The 20,960-nt window shown below is 38.8% G+C and overlaps 1 protein-coding gene across 4 annotated transcripts in view; it reads right to left on the bottom strand.

The window, feature by feature from the left end:
* The window catches only part of BMPR1B (bone morphogenetic protein receptor type 1B), a 231,235-nt gene that overhangs the window by 185,620 nt on the left and 24,655 nt on the right, over window positions 1-20,960 (bottom strand). For all 4 annotated transcript variants that reach the window (XM_014265404.3, XM_074540942.1, XM_026791992.2 and 1 more), the window contains exon 2: window positions 749-819. The gene's annotated coding sequence lies outside the window, so the exon portion shown is untranslated. The remainder of the gene's footprint in view (window positions 1-748; window positions 820-20,960) is intronic.

Below are 20,960 nucleotides of genomic sequence, written 5' to 3'. Positions count from 1 at the left end.
AGATTTCTGCATCAAAAACTGTAATTAAGAGTTCAACACTAAGCTGTATGCTCTACTTCTAAATGTTTATTGCAGGCTTTAATTCAACACACAAATCTCTAAAAAGTCAGACCTTTTAGCACAACATGAAGAATGAATCATTGAGGATTTGATTGTCCCTTAGGCATGTCCCTAAGAAGACTTCCAGAGTTTTATCCCCTTCTCTGTCTTGTATTTCTGACAGGCACAATAATTATTTGCTGCTTAATTTTGAAGGTGTTATCTCAATTAAAATAGACCTCAAGGTCCTTCTCTCCTCACATCAACCTCTGCACTCTCTCACAACAGTACAGAGCAGTGAAGGTAGCAGCAGGCAAGCCTATACATTCCTTTGACAGGTGGCATGGAGAAAACTCTACTGGTTTTAAGACCCCTTGCTGAGTTTGTGAAAGCAAGATGGAGTGAAATTAGGCAGGCCAGTTCAGTGGCACATGGAAAATATCACAAGTACCAGCAGCAGAACAAATTGCTCTCCACTTTGTCATGCTGATCTACAGGTACCTGTTTATCTTCAGAGCCTTTGCTGATACCTTTGGTAGAGTTCCACATTCCATTCCCAATACCAGTTACATTATCACACATTGCACTTACTACAAAGCACAAAAGTTGAGAAAAATAGCCCAAAATAAACAAACCCTCCATCGACAAACTCTCTATGAGCTCATAATAATGAACAGTGTCTTATCCTTATCAGCAGATGCTGTCTTACCTTTATCAAGAAAAGCTGAAATGTCCCTTTCTCCTATTCAGCTCTCAGGAACAAAAGAAATGAACTCCACCCTGCAGGCAAAAAATTTTTTTTTTACTGATTAGTGATATTCTGTAAAAAGGTTTAAATCATTACAAAATAATACAGACCTTCCAATTCTTGTGTGATACTCAGGCAAAAATATGATGCTTTCTGGAAAAACACCCACTGATGGAACATAAGCAGTTATGCATTTACTACTTTATTTTAAGAAGTAACATGCAAATGCTCTTATGAACTGCAGCCCACTGATGGCAAAATATTCAGCAATACTGGTTGACAAGGAAAATTACACTTTTATATATTAGGTCCACTTCCAAAATAAAATGGCAATATTTCAATCCACTACGCAATCTTCAACTGCAGTTTTCTTTTTCACTTAACAGAGGACCCAGAAGAATGAGATTACATGATACACATGACTAAAAATAATTCTGGATCCCCTAATAATTTACATATTTTCTAAAATAAGGATCAGCACTCTTCCTTGTTGTAACAAATGCACAAACTCAAGCCCTTCCATGGAAGTAGGATGGGATTTTTATGGCAACTGAAGCTAGAAGTCTTAGGGTAAGAGCAAGAGTCTCATAAGCAGTAGAGAAACTGAGATTCATTTATTTTGCAGTATAACCATAAAAGCCTTAATGAAGTCCTCAGCAAGTGCAGCTTCAGTCAGCTGCAGAGGACTGAAGACAAGGCTGGAAGATTAATCATAGAGCCTAGAAGCACAAGAGAAGAAGATGATAGAAGAGCTGCAGAAGGATGATGATGAAAGCTGCTGGAGAACAAGCATATTAAAGTTTATGTTGCAAGGAATAGAAATTTCACATATTGAACAAAAGGCACAAGAGTAGAGAGGGAAGGAGAAAAGGAGGACCAGAGCCTCATTGTATTTGCTCTTCAATTAACTACTCAATTATTACACTAGAATGTGGAGCAGAAATTATTCATTTAGACAGCTTCCCAAAAAATTTACAATCACAGAATCATTTAGGTCAGTAAAAGACCTTTAAGATCATTGAGTCCAACCATAAATGTCACTGCTTATCTTATCTGAAGTAGTTTTGCATATATCAACACTAATTTCAAGAGTTAGATAATGGTTCAAGCTCATTCCTCTCCCAAACAGTGGCCAAATACTTATCATTTCCTCCACAGTGCAAGAACACCTAGAAATTTTACAAGGGCATAAATACAACTGACTTGCTGATAATGGGCCAATTCAAGTAGCTGTCCTTGTTCCTACAGCAGGTTTGTCATCCTACAGTTTTAGTAACCTGATGTTTGAAAGGAAAAATTAATGTTGTTTGTTATTAAAGAAAATAGCCAGGTAATTAAGAGTCGCTAATCAGATGTTATATTTTAAATATGCAACTAGCTCATAATGACATCATTATTTCACAGTATACATTACCATTTCCCTTTTTCTGGGATAAAAGAAAATCTCCTTTTTTTTTTTTTTTATTCAGTGAGCAGTCATGTATAAAAATCCTACTGAAGTAGTTGTGATCATTTGTTTTTGCTTCTAATTAACAGAGATCAGCTGGTAATGGTGACTCTGTGACCCCAGAAATACCTCTAACTTTGATATCTTGGAAACTTACATGCATTTCTAATATACAACCTATATTAAAATTCAGTAAAATTCACTGGAGAGATTTTGAAAGCTTCCTTTGCATTGCTGAGTGTTTTCAAAAAGGCATAGATATTAGGGATTCTGCTTTTTCACATGCATTAACTTGTGCGCATAAGGTCATATCTGTTCTGAAATACTCTGTTAAATTATGTTAATGCATCCTAGAGGTTTGTCTGGTGTTTACACAGAGTTACAGGTAGAAAAGGTTTGGTTTAGCAATTTATTTTCAATCCAGTGTGTACCCGTATTTCATCACCAAATTATTTTAACAGCACACATTTAACAGAGCAACGTTCAGAACCGTCAAAAACTTTCCCAAGTAAGCAAACCTCCCTGGGCAAGCTCCCCTGGCTTCTTCAGAAGCTCTGGAGCTGCCGCAGCATTCTCCCTGTCCAGCCAGGGACTGACAACCCTGACAGCGAGGAGCCTTTTCCCCATGTCCAGTCCGAACTAATTCAAATCTGTTTGGCTGTGCCCTCCTACACAGCTAAAAGAGGGGTGGGGACCTTATTTGGAGCTGAAAATTTATGCAAGCGGTTGCATTTCCACAATCTTTTTCTGAAGGAATTCAAACAGGGTGGTTGGCAGTAAAGAATGACAGCTTCTTCCCTTCAGCTCCCACAAAGGGATAATAATAGCCTCCTCAATTTTGCCATGCTCAGCAACAGGCAAAAACATCATAGGGATATTTTCCCATTACTTTCCTGTTTTCTAAAATCTCTGGAAACCATTTTCCTAGACCTTTTTACTCTTTTTCTTAACTCCCTCCTGCAGACACCAGGGATGGGTTTCAAGTAGGTAAACTCCACAGGTGAATGTCCCCAGTAATCACAGCACAGCCTCTCCTGCTTGAAACAATTTCCATTTATAACCTTCGAGCATTCGATTCTGTCTTATTTTTAAAGGAGTCTTTAAAAGAAAAAAATTCCCATGTTAAGCTAATGTTAAATACACAAATGGTGATGTATTTCACTGTTGACTGACAAGGCTGGTCTATCTTCCTGCTTTATCCATAATAGTGCATCTAAGTTCCCAGCTTCCAAAAAACATGTTATCCTAATTGAGAATGCTTCTCAGTCTTCTGCTTAACTGACTTGATTTTTTTCTGTGATTTAGAGGAGCTGCCTAGCAAACAAATGGTTCAGCTGGCATTTGACCATATGTTACCTCTATGGGCTGGCTTAAAAATATAAAGACCTTCCTTAATTTTATTCTCAGAAGTACAGAAAAGACAAGAATGAGTAAAAAAAAAAATAAAATTAAGCTGTACAGTTTACTCTGTCCTTTCCCAGACCAATACAGCTGCAGTTTGAATCCATGTGCCCAATCTCAGAACTGGTGTATAACCAATACAATGCCCATAAAAATGTGTAGAGGATTCAGTTAACATTTACTCTAAACTGCAAAAAAAACCACTTGTATAATTTTGAGCTAATTTATCTGTCCTCTTGACCCTGCAAGAACAGACACAGAAAGGTGAACTTAGCTCTGACCGATACAATCCAGGATTTCACAAATAAGCTGATATTATTACAATGAAAAGATGGAAAACACTACAGGAACCATAAAAATGTCCTGTTTCATAAGATAAGGAAGCTTTTTGCTGCAGCTAATATTTCTTTTGACTTCTTAAATGAAGCTAAGTAGTATTTTCATTGTTCTCTCACAGCTCTTTCAGAAGAAACCGCTGCTCTGACAACCCAAGGAGCAAAGGCTCCACAGCCACTGACAGGAAAGTGCCCTTTCCCCCTCCTGCCATTTGTCAGCCTTAGAGGCAAAAGCTGAGAGAGAAGCACAGATTGGAATGATTACACAGAAAGTTTGGGGCTAATTCAATACATTATTCAGCATCAATAGCATTTGAAATCGATGGAGAAAATTAATAGGTGCCGTTAGAAAATTCTAAGGGAGGAGATTACAGAAAAGTGTTACAGCATGAGAATACATGATTTCACTTGAAGCAGCCTCCACAAGACACCAGAAAAATCCCAAAAAACACACCATCCACAGGAAACTTCATTAGTATCTTTTTTTTTGACATATGTGAATATAATATATAGAAATATATGGTTTGATTATGGAAACCCAGATAATTCCTCTGGACATTAGTTTTCAACAGTAGCTTGAATTCTCAAATTACCCAACATTATAGTAATAAGGAATCAATTCAATGCATTTGCAGCTGTCTCTACCTACCAGTTTTATAAGGGAAAATTAGAACTGCAGTACAGACAAGATGGTGAGTAGGCACATCAATCTAATTACAAGTAGACCAAAAAATTGAATCTGAATATAAATCAATTCCTCCTCTCCTAACAGACTACATCATCTCATATAACAGGATCACATAAGATACAGCTTTTACTGAGACCAGATCAATTTGAAGTTTAGAATTTTCTAGTGGCATAGCAGTGAGTCAAGCAGAGGCTCTAAATAATAAAATTTAAAAAAAAACATGGAAGATTCAGCAAAGATGGAATTGAAATGAATCTTTATCTGTGAAGAACTGAAGCTTGGAAGGACAAGATTCTGGCAGCTAAGCGTCATCAGTGACCACTATAATCAGTGACAATTGTGAAGTCTTATATCCCACCCCCCCACATAATCAAATGCTAAAGCAAACTGCAGCACCATGGCAATCAGATGCTGACAATCTGCCACCTTAACCATAATCCACAGATATGGATAAACTCTTCTCCAGAGGTTTTCCAGCTTTCCTGTGGCTGCCAGCATTTATGTTCTGAGGAAAAACAAGGCCCTTTCTTACAACATTGTTACAGAATACAGTTTTGCTATTCCCTGAATGCTCACCTATTTCAATGCATTTCTTATTACTTGCTATTTTCTGTACTTACTGTGCTGCAAATTAGTGCCACCTGAGAGATTCTCCAAGATGCAGGTACTAAAACCATCACAGGTAATCTATGCAATGAAGCCCTTGTCTTGCTCATGCATTTCCACATTCCCCCATAACATCCTCTCCCTCTCTGTGGCCCCGTGCCATTCAGGCATTCACACACTGAGCCTTCTTTTCTCATTGTTAGAATGACAAGCACCTATCTAAACAGAGAGCATGAAACACGATCCTCGTGTTTTCAACAGAAATCCAACAAAAAAGGACACTTCAGGCTGACTTTTGAAATAATATGCTCAAATATTTTCTTAGTATGAAAGGAGTAAGCTGTGCTCCTCCAGTCGGAAAAGTCCCTGCAAGGGCACTGCAAAGATAAGGAACATGGGGAGTTTGGCTTCTGTGTTTGCTGTCACCATTTCCATGGCACACAAGTACCACAAATCAGATGCTCAAGGAGTAAAGTTTAATTCATAATTCATGCACCTAGGTCAGAGTTATCCCAGGATTAATAAACTACAGAACAATCATATTCAACCAAGACAAGGAAAAGCACTACTTACTATTGTAATAGTGTCTGTGTTTGGGGTTTTTCCCATTTTAGGGAGAGATGTTGGTTTGTTCAGTGTTTTTGCTCTTCTTTGTTTTTCAGATACAAAAATCTTGGATATTTGAACATCTGAGAAGCAGCTCAAATATATAATTAATAATCCACTCAACTTCAGAGGATCTTAATGCTTCCATATCAGCAGAAATGCAGTTATATTGTACTTATTACCAGTTACTCCATGGAAAAGAATTCTAGTAATTAAATATATGTAATTGCTTAAATCAAAGTCAACATTTAAAGATTTTGAACAAAGTCTGAGTACACACAAAATGTGACAGTATAAATATCCCTTAAGTTTACATGGCTCTGTTGAGACTTATTAGACTTTTCCGTATTCGAATATTATTTTCTAGCCCATCATGAAAGTAGTACTTGAAACATTCTAGTGCTGTTTTTAACTCCAAAGTAGAGGAGAAAAGGCTCTACAAAAATCATGTGTGTTGACATTATGAGTCATCTATGTATGTGCTTTAAAATAACTACCAATATTATTTTGGGGCACATAAGTTTAAAGGGAGAGCCAGAAAATGCATTTCAAAGGACAGATTAGGAATATGACTGTGGCTTCCACCTACACTTAGCAGCTGGAAATTCAGTTCCAGCCTCAGGCCTCGGCTGAGTCCAAAGATCCATTTGGCTCTCTACACACAAATTGGCTGGCACTGTTGGTAAAGTGCTGGGCCTGTGTAGCCACATTTTCCACATGGAGCTGATGGGTACTACCATTAGAGATGAAAGGAGCCCTAGGCTACAGGCTGTAAAGGAGAGTGGGATGTGCTCCCTGAAATTTGTAGATACCTACCTGAAGCATGCTGGAGGAGACAGAGCACAAAACTATTGGGATGCTGATGACAAATGCACATATGTATGTTGGAAGGGGATTTGAAATACTTGATTGTCAGCTTGATGATGTCCCCAGAGGGGTCTAACAAAGCTGAAGCACACAAAATCCGGTCTGAGGAAGGACAAGAGGAGCAGCAGGTGCCCATTAATCAGCTGCACTCTTCTCCACTGAGTGCATATCCAAGAGCGATTGCTCAATTCAAGTGCCTGGCTAGGGAAAAGCAGCTTGCAGGTGGCTCTCCCAGAGACATTGTAGGCCACAGCAGTGCAAGCAGGATCCCCGTCACAGTGGTCCAAAGAGGAACTGTAAACCCAATCTCCTTCTCCTCACTGAACACACACACTGCATCATAATGTGTCAAGACGGTGTGTCCTGATCAACCCATCTTCTCAGCTTAATCTCTAAATCAGTGTTGATACAGTAGGCCACAACCATGAAATGCCAATGAAAACAGAAAAATGTTTATCCAATTCAACACTCAATTCTGGGTGTGTTCTCTGTAAATGTGAAAGCTTCCATTAAAGCAATAGGATTATGAAAACACTGTGAATTGGGGGGGTGGAGGGAGGGGAACACAACAGAGAGCCCCTTTCTGAAAGGGCATAACCACATTGCTAGGTAAGCTACAAGAAGAATGACAGCACGATCTTCTCCACTTATGAACAAAATTCATTGCCTTGAAAGAAGGAGAGAAAAAGGGTGGGGCTTCCATTGCCACTTGGTCATACAATGGAATTTCAAGCTAGATGGTCAAAACCAAACACACACGTGAGAACAAACACTGCTTGCTTGATGAAAGCTCACTACAGCAGTAAAAGACTGGAGTACAAAGCCATTTGTGAACCAAATGGTTCAAACAAAAAAAATGCACCTCACTACAGCACAAAGCAAGTTACTAAGTCACTGCAGTACAAAAGCAATTTGAACCTTGGAGCGCGTTTCCTTTTGCTTGTGTTTACTTAGGAGTTGAATGATTTCAAACTGTATAGGCAGGATACTAAACAATCACAGAGTTTCTGTGTCTGTATATTGCATATGTGTAAAGATGCATTTGAAAATTATATGAAGACTGGGAATGATTAGAAGCCTTATGCCACAGAAATGCTGCACAGGCATGAAGAATGGATAACATTACTCTTGAGTTATTAAGGGTCAGAAGGTCAGCCCATGTATGCAGACCTTTCCTCTAAACAGGGTTACCACAGTGACCTCCTCAGAGCTGCCTGCATCCTGGTGTACTTTTGCCCATCTCTGCTCCAGGTTTTCACGTAGCTGGAATTCCACAGATGGTCCCCATCGCACCCAAAGAAATTTTCTTTCCAGATGAATTCCCCAGAACAGAACTTCATTTCTTTGACAGCAGAGGAATATTTTCCAGAAATTCATTATTCCCAAAAGCACAACTCACTAGTATTTAGTCACTCCATCATCTTAGAAAATATGATGATAAGTATAAAAACATTTCAGAAGGCACTGACATTCCAATAAATGCTGGAAGCTCTCTGACCAGCATTTTGGTAACTGTACATTCAAGGACTTGTGAGTCCCTTCTCATCATTTCAATATAAATAGCGTATTTGCAGTAAAGCCTATGCTAATGTCATGCTTCTGAGGTTTTAGTCAACAATTTTAAACATGGTATTCCAATGTCCTTTGTTAAACACACAGAACAGTCAACAGTTCAATACTCCAGTGTCTCCCTTCTCTTACTATTTCATTTGTTGAAGTTAATGATTTGCTAAGTTGATTTCCCATCAACCACAGCCTCTGTGTTTCTCAAAGTTCCTTAAAGATTACTTCAGTAAGAAAAGACATTATGACACAAAGATAAAAGTGAAGATATCCTAGTACATAATTTTCCAGCTGAAGAGCCACGCCTCACCACACACAGCCGTGCCCATAAAGTCTCCTCCTGCCATCACAGTTTCTCGATGTATGCACATGCACCCCTCAGCAAAATAACCCACACTTAGCACAGAACATTTGCATTCAGATTAGCAACCCTTCTCCAGGATTTCTGCTTGCATCTCTGGTGAAATACTGTAACTCCTGCATTATATATCCATTCTACAGAAGGAGCAAAATACGGATTTCTTCCTTAAAAGAGATTTGGTATAATTAATAACAGAATCATTATTATAAAGAAATAAGATTCTCATCTTTCATGCATGCTAGAGTGGACTTACTGAGTATGTTTTTCAGGAGAGATGAGAAATCCTGTAACCCAAGATAATACAGAAATGTATATCAGGAAAATCTTTAATTTCCTACATTACTATAATACTTTAAAGGGTAGTAGTCAAAGAGAGGTAAGTTGAATGTGAATAAAGGAAATCTTGACTTAATAATTTATTTTTAATCTCCTTTGCATTTATACTTCACTGACCTTAAAAAAAATAAGCCTGATTTTAACTACCTGCTGTAACCACTGCAACAAACATTAACTCTAAACCAAGACAAAGCAGGATTTAAAAGCAGTGAAATAGCTTGCTAAAGATACTTCAGGTGAGGGGTAAATTGAGTTAACCCAAATGCTCTTGGATTCAAAATGAAGTTGCCAACTAAAAAATTTCCATGAGAAAGGTTTCCTCCACTTGTGGTTCAGATATTTAAGGGTTTCAAGTTCACTGCCCCCTAAGCCTTCCCAGAAGCTCCACAGAAGGTATCATCTGCCTTAAAGTAGGATTCTGTTGGACAACTCAAAAAAGAACACAGAATATATTGAGATGGCACCTGTTGGGATTTTTAAATGAGCCATGGTGAGCTCCTGTTCCTTGGTAGCACCTTTGCAAATTGCTCCTCACCCAGGTGAAAATCCCAAATGCTTTATTTGGTAGAGGCAGCAAAGCATTGTCTGAAAGTAGCCCAACAAAAAGTCCTTCAACACCAGTGAAGGCTGGTAGAAGCCCACCTGGTAACTCCCACAGTATTGCCCATTAGGATAAGATAAGCTAATTTCAGGCTTTTCTCTAATTCTAAATTTAAGTTTTCTGTCAAAGACTTAACTGCTGAAAATTAAGATGGTAACTCTTCAACAATTTCCTCAAAGATTGGAATTCAAGTTGCCTGAAAGCCAATGCATCACTCTCTTTTTAAAGAAACACACCAGATCGAATTTTAAAAGGCAAATCTCTTTTAGAAGGCAAATCTCTTTTAACTGAATGTTTTACTTGAAAATATATTAGAATTACCACCAATCTTGAGTGTTCAAATAAGAATAAATGTTCTACTTTTGCTATACCACTCCTTATATTTGCAGACCTTTTATTTTTTTCACCTTTTCCAACAATTTTGGCAAAGCAGACAGACAAATAATTTTTCTTGGTTTTCCCTGCTTTCATTGTAGCTGACTCAGGCTTGGTTTCAAACGTCTGCAAAATATATTTGATGTCTGGACTACTAATCCACAGAGGTTTCTTTTTCAACTTGTTTCCTTGGAAGGTGATGGAATCAATTCTATTACTGTTATTTTCAGAAAAAAATTCATAGAAGTTCAAACACTACTGTTTTGTTTTAAATAGAGCCAGCCTTTGAAATTCAACTACCTGCCAGTGGTCTAAAATGCCTTTTTAAGCAGTTCACGTAACATAGCAAGTAATAAACAAAAGGCAAAACTTTAGCAAGTATAAAAAGATAGGAAAACACCCACATGCCATTACAGCCTGTTTCAACCTACACATGCAATATAAATCAAGCATAAGGTAACAGTAGCTTAACTAATTCTATTAATCTCTATGAGTAAGCGTTTCATTTGGCTATTTTCACATCCTGTAATTATTCCTGAGGAAACGCAGGTTAAAGGTTCAACTAGCACTTAAAATGTCTCCTAAAACATAATTATATATACAAGACTTAGCCTGTGGGTAAAACTGGGAAACCTACAACACAAAGCATTTATTTTTCCCAGATAAACTGCTGAGTCCAATTATAACAATAACTTTTTTTATCATTATTAATACTTGGTTCTATACAAAGTGTATCTCAAAAGGAAAAGCTGTCTGCAAGCTGCACAATTTGGGCCATAAAGCCTTAGTATTCAGCCATAATAAATGGTTAAAACCAAATTACGATCTCCCTCTTCCAGTCCACTCAAAGGAAGAATCACAAAAAACAAAGTCAGGGCTGTCAATTGCTCTATGTTCTGTAGGGGATCACTGCAATGGCACAGGCTTCAAGGGCAGCTCAGTTTGTTTAATTGTAAAATATGATTTCAAAAACCACAAAACATCTATTTGCTTTCTTTCCTTTGGAATAGGAACTGATTTCCAAAGATGGAGTCCACAAACTGCGTGTGCCATGATGTACCTGTTTATCTTAACTGCTCTTAGGGAAGGGAAGAGCCAAAATAAAAACAACTGCAGCAACCAAAAAAAACCCCACACCAACAAAAGAAAAAAACAGAACAAACCAAACAACTCCATAAATTTAAATTACTGGGCATGCAGGGGGAAAAGGTTGAGAAGAGGTGAGCACTCAAAACAGGCAGGAATTCAAGTCAAACAGATAAAATACTTCAAGAGAATCTTGCAACTTTTACCTACAGAGCTGATTAATCTCCTTCTTCCTATTAAATATGCATAGTAAGTGCTATATGTAGTGTGTATTAATTTGAAACAAAGACAGTCAATTGTCAATTAATTTGCTATTGGAAGCTGTATTAATTTGCTATTGGAAATTTATAAAGCACATTAAAAAAAGGCTCATTGCCATTATGAAGAAGACTCTGATTCTGCTCAGCTATGGTCTCTTGATTTTTGGATGTGAAATCATCAACACGAGGTGTTCATAATGAAGTCTGTAAGCACCAATTCAAAGTCTGTGTTCTGGAAAACATCATCTTCTCTACTTACTTCAAGAGGTGCAATTAATGGAACCAAGCAAGCGAGTTCCAAGTCTTTAGTTTAAAATTAAGAAAAAAATTCAACCTGAAAAGCTCATGAAAGGAATATTAGAGTTAAAAATGCTCTAAATTCTCAAATTAGTGAATACTAGAATTAAGGCAGTTCATGAAGCATGAATTGAAGCCTCTTATATTCGTTGAAATGGCTTTGCACAATATTGAAAAGAAAGCCATCTATGCAACCAAGGGGGAAAAAAGAGAGGCAAGCCAAAAATACCCCAAGCTAAACAGCAATGCTCCTGTGACCATCCTGTTTAAGATGATGCAAAAATCAACAAAATCACTGTAGCACTTCATATAAAAAGATTGTATAAAAACATAAGAAGGGGACTTTCAAAAGATAATGCATAGCTACTATAGTGTCAAGCTGGAACTTAAATACAAAAGAAAATGACCATATTATATACTGAGAAAGAATTTTGGTTTACATATTTTTCCATTATTTATTTTTAAAAACATTCCACAGTTTTACTATTAAACCCCAAAACCACCCTAACTGGTTTTGACATATTTTTAGAGTTCTTCCAATGTTTTCCTTTCCTTGGCAATTTTTCTTCAGACTTGTATTAACATCTCACTCACTCACCAACACAGAGAGCTAATGGATTAGTACAGGTATCTGCCAAAGGTGGCAAGCACCAAAGTAGAGGCAACAGAACAAAGCCCAGTATATGTTTTATATTTTGGACACACATCCTAAATGTTTTAACCTTCCAAAATCCAGACATACTGCAAGATCAGAAAGCACCATGAAAGCATTCCCCGAGTATCTTCTACAAAGTAAGGCATAAAACTGTGTTTTCAGTAAGATACCTCTTTGTCACTTAACCTGAGTTTCTGATTGTTCCTCACTTAATCCAGTTTATATTGATGACACCTAGGGGATGAAGAGGGAATGGAAATGTCAAATCTTGTGTCTCCAGTTCCACTGAAGAAACAGCAGGAAACTCCAAGGTCTCCCTGACCTTCCAGCACTCTGGGGCAATCTTTACACAAGGACTAAGTGTTCTCACACAGCTCCTGCTCTGTACAAGGTACTGATCTTTTTGTTAACATTTGGCATTCAGGTCTTCTTGTCCTACTTCTCTTTTGACAAAAGAGCTATTCATGTACAATGTAATCCCAGCACAGCATAGGATCCTGTCCCAAGCACAGGTCTGTTTTCTCAGTCCATTCCCCTTCCTTCTTCCCTGCTCAATATCAGTCCCTGGAACAGGCTGCCCAGAGGAGCTGTGGGTGCCCCCACCTGTGGAAGTGTTCAGGGCCAGGCTGGATGGGGCTCTGAGCAGCCTGGTCTAGGTGAGGTGTCCCTGGCTGTGGCAGGGGGTTGGAACTCAGTGGTCTTCAATGTTCCTTCCAACCCAAACTATTCTGTGGTCTTAGTGGCCCTCTATATTGGAAATGGGAATCAACCCTCTGGATTCATAATACTTTCATTTTGATGGTAAAATTGGCAAAAGAGCTGGACTTCAACATTTTGCTTCCTGGCAAGAGTCAAGTTCCGTTGGTTTACAGTAGGAACACCAGAAGCTGCTTGACTTAAAACATCATCTTTGCCCATGGTAGGCTCAAGATTTCCCTGCCTCTTTCTATTCCAGTACCAGTGATTTGCTGCATTTACACAGAACCACATTCCTGCTACTGAACAGTGGTGAGTCCATTGCAAGTGTTCACTGCTGGCTTTTTCCTCTCTGTCAGCGCAAGAGGAACACCTGAATCATACTGAAAGTTTGCAGGGCAAGAGCTGAAGTCAGTGCAGATGATGCTTATTCAAGCATTCCAAACGTGGCTCTTCTCAAACATCAGTCACTTGATGCATCCAACAATAAGATCTTTTTTTTAAGAGAAAGGCACATCGCGAAAAAATGAACAGGTTTATATGGAATCAGAGTGGATTCAGACATCTCTAGCAATGGATCTTATTCAGCATGCAAAGATTTTATAAATTGAGTGCTAAATTTTCTTAGGCATTTACAAAATTTGCGTAAGAAAAATAGTGTTCAATTAATATATACAAAAATCCAAAGTATGCTGATACATAAAACTGGGGAAATGAGAGTCGACTAGAAAGAAACATTAATCAAAACAAAAGCAGTATAAGCATGCATTCATTGTCAAATGTAAAGTTTGCCTTTTGTTGAAGAAATGTATGACAGCACACACCTGTTGTTTACAACCTTACAACATTTCTAAAGAAAAGATGCCAATGCAAACCAACTCAGGAACTCTCCACACTGCTAAGTAGAAAGAAACCAAGGCCCTGACTCAGCAAGCACCTACTTTTCCTGGAACAGGTTACCCATCTTGGAAGTTCAAAGGAGTGTCTCACCAAAATGAGCTGTCAGCCTACAATGACATTTCAACACTTGGGGCTAAAACAGGAACCTAGGAAAGAGTCACACCAACATGTATACTCTGTGAAGAAGTGTGATGCATACTTTCATTTGAGGAATAAAGTTCCTTGGTTTTTTTGTCACAGATGTGTCATGGCTCAGTCACTGCCCGCTAGAGCAGTTGTTGGCCATGGGGTTGCTACAGCAGCAAGATGAAATACAGAAAATAACCACCTGGGAATTAGCTATAGAGCTTTCAATTCCAATTATTGACAGGAAAGAAAGCATGGGATGAGTAAATTAAACACTTGCACTAATTATTAGTGCTTTGGAATTATTTTTTCTTTCCTAGAAGATCAAAACCTCAAACCCTAATCAACGGTCTTCATCAAAACACAAGAAAATTTCCAGCTCTTGTCACCACACTCCCATTTGACCTAGGCATGGGTACAAAACAGCAGTCAGCCTGCACACGAGCCAGGGCTGTGTCCCCAGCTCCTGCAGGCACAGCATCACATTTCCCTGCAGCACCCCAAGCTACTGTAGCCTGATGCAAAGCTGAGAATGTCACTGGGCTCTAGAGCCTAGTTAACTATTACTGTTTTCAAAACACATCAGTTTGATAAGGGAAACAGAAACTTGCTAGATCTGCTCACCTCTGCTTATCTTAAATGCCTTGATCACTAAGATGATGTTTAGAATCTTAAAACATATGTGTGTTTTCCAGATTTCTTCAGTACAAGCTGCTATTATAAAACCAGATTTCATAAGAGGATTTTATGGATTCAATAAAAGCAAGCATCTGGTGTCTTCTTAGATTTCATTTTTCAGAAGAGACCTGCTCGCCTGCAAGAAAATTTCCCATAATTTTGTCCTTTAAAAATACTTAAATATGTATGGTTTGATTTACTGAGCACTTTCCAGTTACACTGTTACCTCACTGTACAGATATACAAAACACATCCATCTAACTCTGCAATCTCTTATTACACTTGTGAAATTCCACTATGAAAAATCAGGCTGACAATTACATGGATAGGGGGCAGAGCTACAGCAGGCAGACCATGCTGACAAAGTGCTTTTTTAAGCAACAGAACTGAAGAAATTATGATGGCACTGACATTAAATAGCAATGAATAGATATTAAGCAGTAAACTTAGGACTGAAGAAGATGGTTTACAACAAACAAAAACCTATGACTGTTGGGCTGAAATGTTCAATGTTTGAGAACAATTTGTTTGGGTCTGGCCACTTCTCAACATGTACATACAGAAAATTTCAGTCCCACGAACACAAAATCACTGTATTCCATTTTTGATAATTTCCCACGCTTCACAAATTAATTTTTGTTTCCTTCCATTGAGCAAATGCACAGAGAAACTGCCTCGCATGTAAATAAACACAAATATGTAATTAATTTTTAAAACCTTGATATTGCCCTGCCTTCATTTGTGAATGTCACAAAGTGAAACTTAAGTTGCGTACTTCAGCTAAAATATTCATAATACACTCCAAAAAATATCAAGGCATTAAGCATGCTAGGTATCAAGCAAATAAATGAAAGGCTTTTTTTTTAAATGACATCAATTAGTAATTAGTATTTCTGGATAAGAAAGCATCTTCTGTGGTAGGCAAAAGGAAAATTCAGCTGTTACTGTTAGCTCACCTTCTGGTTATAACTTCCAGATACCACATTATATAATTTAAAAGGATCCTCAACAAGTTATTATTAATTTGACATTTACACTGGTGCCATTAGTATTAATTTTCAGTTCTCATTCTGAAGAACAAGGATTTTAATCTAATAATTCTGTGACTAAATACGATACTAATTATCAAAGCAACTACGTTTTTAAAGTTATTATAAGAGTAATTATTTGTAAAACTGGGCCTGACAACTCAAGAGGATAGAGCTGATTTTGTGTTTTATAAATGCTATGTTTTCTGTGTATTTTTCATCCTTATAACAATTACTTCTCTCTAAAGACTGGAGGTTCAATAGCTGAATTTGAAAAATTTGGCTTCACTCACCTGGGTGAATAAATCCTTGTCCCACAGAGAATAGAATAATTTTATTTCCTTATTATCAACTTCCTCTGAGATACAGAAAGTCCTCTTTAAAATACTGCCAGGTACTAAAAAGAGATTTAACATTTCCTTAAAACAGGAAGATTTGTAGTAGGAGATGCGCTCCCCATTATCCATCTGTTTCCAGTTGGTTTTATTCACATTACCAAACTTTCCAGATGTCATGCTCTTCATCTTCTGTCTCTCTGGAACAATCAACCGTGTTCCTCTTACAACCTCTTTATATCTACCCTTATATCTAAATACTATAAATAATTCTGAAATGAGACGTGTGTTAAATTCTTATTTTCCAAGAGATTTCCAAGACCAGCATTCACCAATTCCCTCTCAAGAACTACCTACCAGAAAGAAAGAAAAGGATAGAGAGTGCTTCTTGGTGCAGGGATTTGGGCACTGGGGAGCAGCAGCATGGGGTTAAGTCAGCTGGAAGTATAACCAGAGTTAGTTCTGTCTCCAGTGAGCCATTTGTACATATTGAAAGGAGTAGAAGCAAAGAAGAAAACAAATGCCAGACCTGCAGGTGTGCTAACAAATTAAAACTGGAGCAGGAAAAGAAAAAAACCTGCTATATTCTTTCAGCCCTGCCTCACCTCAGCACTCCCTGTGATGTAACCTTTCTCCCAAGGGAGCTGCACACAGACAGTCTTACCCATGACCAGGCAGTGAATATCTGCACAGGCTGGCATGGCTCTGCTGCTGCCCTAACCAGCGCCACTTGTCACCTGGAACACGAGCCCCCAGGCTATTAAAACATGGAGAAAGGAAAAGAACTGGCTTCTCCCTTGAGCACAAACAGTAACTCAGAAACAGACATTACTTTCAGCTACAAATTATGTTAGAGTTAAAAAGTTTTCAAGGCTACACGGTACTGTCTTCTGGTTTCTCAGGAAAGCATTGAAGAGAGCGTTATTTAAATAATTTGTTCTTCTCTACCTGCATGACTTCTCTCAGAATGAGCTACCATAATGCACTGGAAAACAGAGTATTTGTGAGGTTGTTGTGTGCTCTGCGTCAAAAAAGTCAGAATCATAAAAAGTCTTCTTAAATCTCCAAATGGTATTTTATCTCTGTAAGTGTTCCACTTGGAATTTTCCATATCTAGTAAAAATGCTGTTCTTTCCTTTATGAACAACAGGAATTTTTATGTTAAGTTACCACGTTCCTTCAAACTAAGAAGAGGAAGAAACTGAGTCATGTAGCAAAGGCGTCAGCATTTTAAATATACTGGAGAGAGCTTTCCACAGAAACCGCACATACAATTTAAATTTATTTTTTATAGAGAAAACATAAGCCATGATGTTGCTATGAAAAGGTTCCTGTTGTAAGCAGGCTTTCCGAAATTAAAAATCACTATAAAAGAAGCAAGCTTCTGTGCTTTGTATCCTCAAAGTGGAGCAGTGTACTTTTATGACTGCAATGAAATTGTTTTCCTGAGAAAAAGACTGAATGGAATGGAAAGATTGTCACATCCAAGACTTGTGCTCATCATGGGTATATACTCTGAAGTAGAGCAGAGCAATCTCACAGTCAACAAGAAGTCAGGTAGCACTGTACATTCAGAGCAGAGAGCTAAGAAGGGTCTTGAGATGCAATTTAAGCATTGAAAGGCAACACATTACTCAAACACAAATTCAAAAACTCAGGAAGATCTTGTGAAAGAGAGGACTCCACAGAAGTACACTGGTAGGTCAGGTCTTTGCTTTGGAGCTCACTCTGGCTTACAAACCTAAAGACTCCTCTAGAAAAAAAAAACCTGACATCAAGTATACTCTGTGGACAGATTTTATTGTCCTAATATTTCTTTTTTATGATCACATTTCCAACCTTATACCAACAATCTAACTCTTTTGCTTTACTAAAAGAAAGCTGCTGATACTTCTTTTAAAAATTTGCTTGGTAACTGAAGTCCCTCTGAGCAAGTACCTTGCCTAAGGCAGTAAATCTAAAACCTGTTATGGCAAACCAATATTGGCAATCCACAGCAGTCTTGGGATCTGCAAGTCTGGGCCACTACTGCATGGCTTCAAAGGCAGTTTGCATGTTGGTACTATCAGCTCTCAATATTAGGAGAAATGCACCTGATCAGAATGACTTCCCAAAAGACCCTGCCATCCTGCACGGATTTTGCCTCCCTGTGCAATTCCAGTTTCTTCTGACAGTTCCCCAACAACCACCTACCCTGCTAGGGGAGAGGGGTGGTGGGAAAATATAGACATTTATAATCCAATCAGAACTCACAGTTTTGGCAGCTCCTGAGCTTTTGTCATGTGGACAAAGCCCCCACAGCTGGCTCTGCAAGGGCTCAAGCCAGATTTCTTCCAGCTTAAGAGTTGTCCTGCTCTGGAGTGAATTATCTTGAGCTGGTTTCCCTTCTTGCCTATTTTCCCCCAACACTTTCTTATTAAAATGAATGTCCAGCGCACTATCACTCCCATATACACAGCATGCTGGGTACACTTAGAGTACACATTTATGTAAAGCATACATACACTAACTGTGCTATTTGCCACACTGAAAGCGGACTGCATGAGTGCATCCAGAAGTTTCTCCCCATCCCAGTAACTTCTGCCCAATTCTTTGCAGCAATACCAGGTGAGATGATGAACTCCCCATTTGCAGGAGGCAAAGACCCAGCTCTCAGCCTTTCTCACACCTCACAGAGAGAGGGTTTTTCCCCCAGCTCTCAGCCTTTCTCACAGCTCACAGAGTGAGGGTTTCCCCCCGTTAGCAACTAGAGCTCTCTAAACCAGTGCATGTTTGGAGGGAAAAAGGGGGCATGACAAGAAGACCAGAAAGCAGCTGTTAACACAAAGGACAGCCCTGAAGTCAATGCAGAGCATTGTAACTCAGTTCTGCACCTGCTGAACCTTTTCCCTGAACCTTATTGGAAGCAGCGCTCAGCCAGGCGAGGAGGGAATTAGAGGGTCTCTGCAGTGCACTCCCACCCCGGGGAGCTGTGCTGGAGCAGCCCTGGGCTGGAGTGCTTTCCAGCACAGCCTCTCTCCATGAGAGGCATTCACTTTACATACAGGTCAGCACTCTGGCAAGCCCGCTCCTTGGCAGGGCTTGCAGCTTGCACAGTGGCAGGGTGAAGTAGCCACAGCTGTACCAGCTGCACATTTAGCACAGGCTCCCAGCAGCTTAAATAATACGAGTGCAGTGCAGCAGGCAAGATTACACATTAACAACCACGAGCAAAACAGGAGCAATTAGGGAACGGTCAGGGAGTGCTCAAATGTGTAACCAGATACTCTCACAGCCAATACATATCAATATAGCATATAAAAACATGCTCAAGGACCACAGCTCTCTCCCTCCGAGTGCTGCAGTTGGGTGGTCTCGCAACGAAAAGGTCGTGTTAAATCACATTGTGTCCATCCATAAAAGAGAGCCAGCCATAAACTGGCTGCTGACACTTAGAAAGTGCTCCAATCAATGCTGCCAGTAATTGGAATAACCCTGAAGAGGACATTTCTGGACAAGGCGGTGGCTGCCCGTGGCTTTTCATAGGAAAGCAGCACTGAGAGGGACCTCCTGAATGACAGGTCTAATGCCTGATTTCCTCCTTTTACACCAAAAGCCCTCTCCATACAAAACAGTGGAATGCTCTATACCTACACATCCATAGCCTGACAGCTGCTTTGCCAATAACACTCCACATTTTCTGCTGCTCCCGATCCCACTACACAATGTGACGCACTACTAGAAACTGATCAGAAACTCCAAAACACCAAACCATGAAAAAAAGAAACTGCACCAATTCACATGTCCTAAAGGAAAATATGAGAACAAATGTATTCATGTATAGGCATCAAAATTCCTGAGTGATAAAGAACACTATTCAATAGAATGAGTAGGTACAATGTAGAAGGGTTTTTTTCAGTTACATCCACCAGGTTACCTGTGGAAAAGAGTGATTTTCAGGAAAAAAATTAAAACCACAGATGGTTGACTATGTAAAGCAACTACTTCTAAAATACTGAGGAACAGCACAAAAAAAGGCAGCTTGGGAAGTCAGACAAGGACTGGAAGACTATGCAGGAAGCTGGAAAGAGTATAAAGGAGATGGCAGCAAAACACAGATAGAAGCACAGAGATGCAATATGTGAGGGGGAGAAAGGAAACTGGAAGGACAATGACATTTTTGATGGGCTGGAACCTCAGACACATGCAAGGAAAAATTCCACATTTAAGATTTCAAGGCATCCATTTTCTCACTCCTATACTAAAGGAATGTCAAAAAGCGACAGATTAAACAAAAGTCAAAAGTTAGTTGAAAGCCATGAAGGAAAACGGCCATTCGTCTGCCAAATGATTCTTCACCCCACAATTTTGAATTTCTGGGAAATGTACATTGCTTTGACTGTCAATTGGCTTGTGCTTTTTATGCCTTCTGGGATAAAATTAACAGGCCAGTGAATTCTACAAGCAGTTTTAAAGAATGCTTACCAGGCGGCTTTCAAGATTTCTGGAGAATGTGAATTACCAAATATGTGGTTTTAATTTAAAAACTTATAAAGCAAAAAAATTACCGTTTCTGCTCTGAGATTAGTTAATGAATGTGTAAGTAAACACAGCCAATATGACAGCAGAATTCAATAATTTAAAGTACTGAAGTTAGGACTAGATAATTTACATTCCAGAGCTCTGGAAACCCCAGCCCATGAAGCAGGAGGTGTGAAAGGAAATATTTTAATAGGTCTCTGATGCTGAGGGTGGTGCCATCTGATTTGAAAATAGCAAATATAATACCCATAACATGAGAAAGAAAAAATGCAGTCTGGGCAAAGAAAGTCCAGTTATTCTGATCCCAGAAGAATGCATGGCTTTAGCACAATTACTCAGAAGAATTTGAAATAAACAGGAATAAATGTATCTGCATTTAAAAAAGAGAGAGAAGAATGTGTGACT

Source organism: Zonotrichia albicollis, chromosome 5 (assembly GCF_047830755.1).
Source record: "Zonotrichia albicollis isolate bZonAlb1 chromosome 5, bZonAlb1.hap1, whole genome shotgun sequence".
In the NCBI taxonomy this organism is placed as follows: Eukaryota; Metazoa; Chordata; class Aves; order Passeriformes; family Passerellidae; genus Zonotrichia; species Zonotrichia albicollis.
This window is presented reverse-complemented; position numbering and strand designations above follow the sequence as displayed.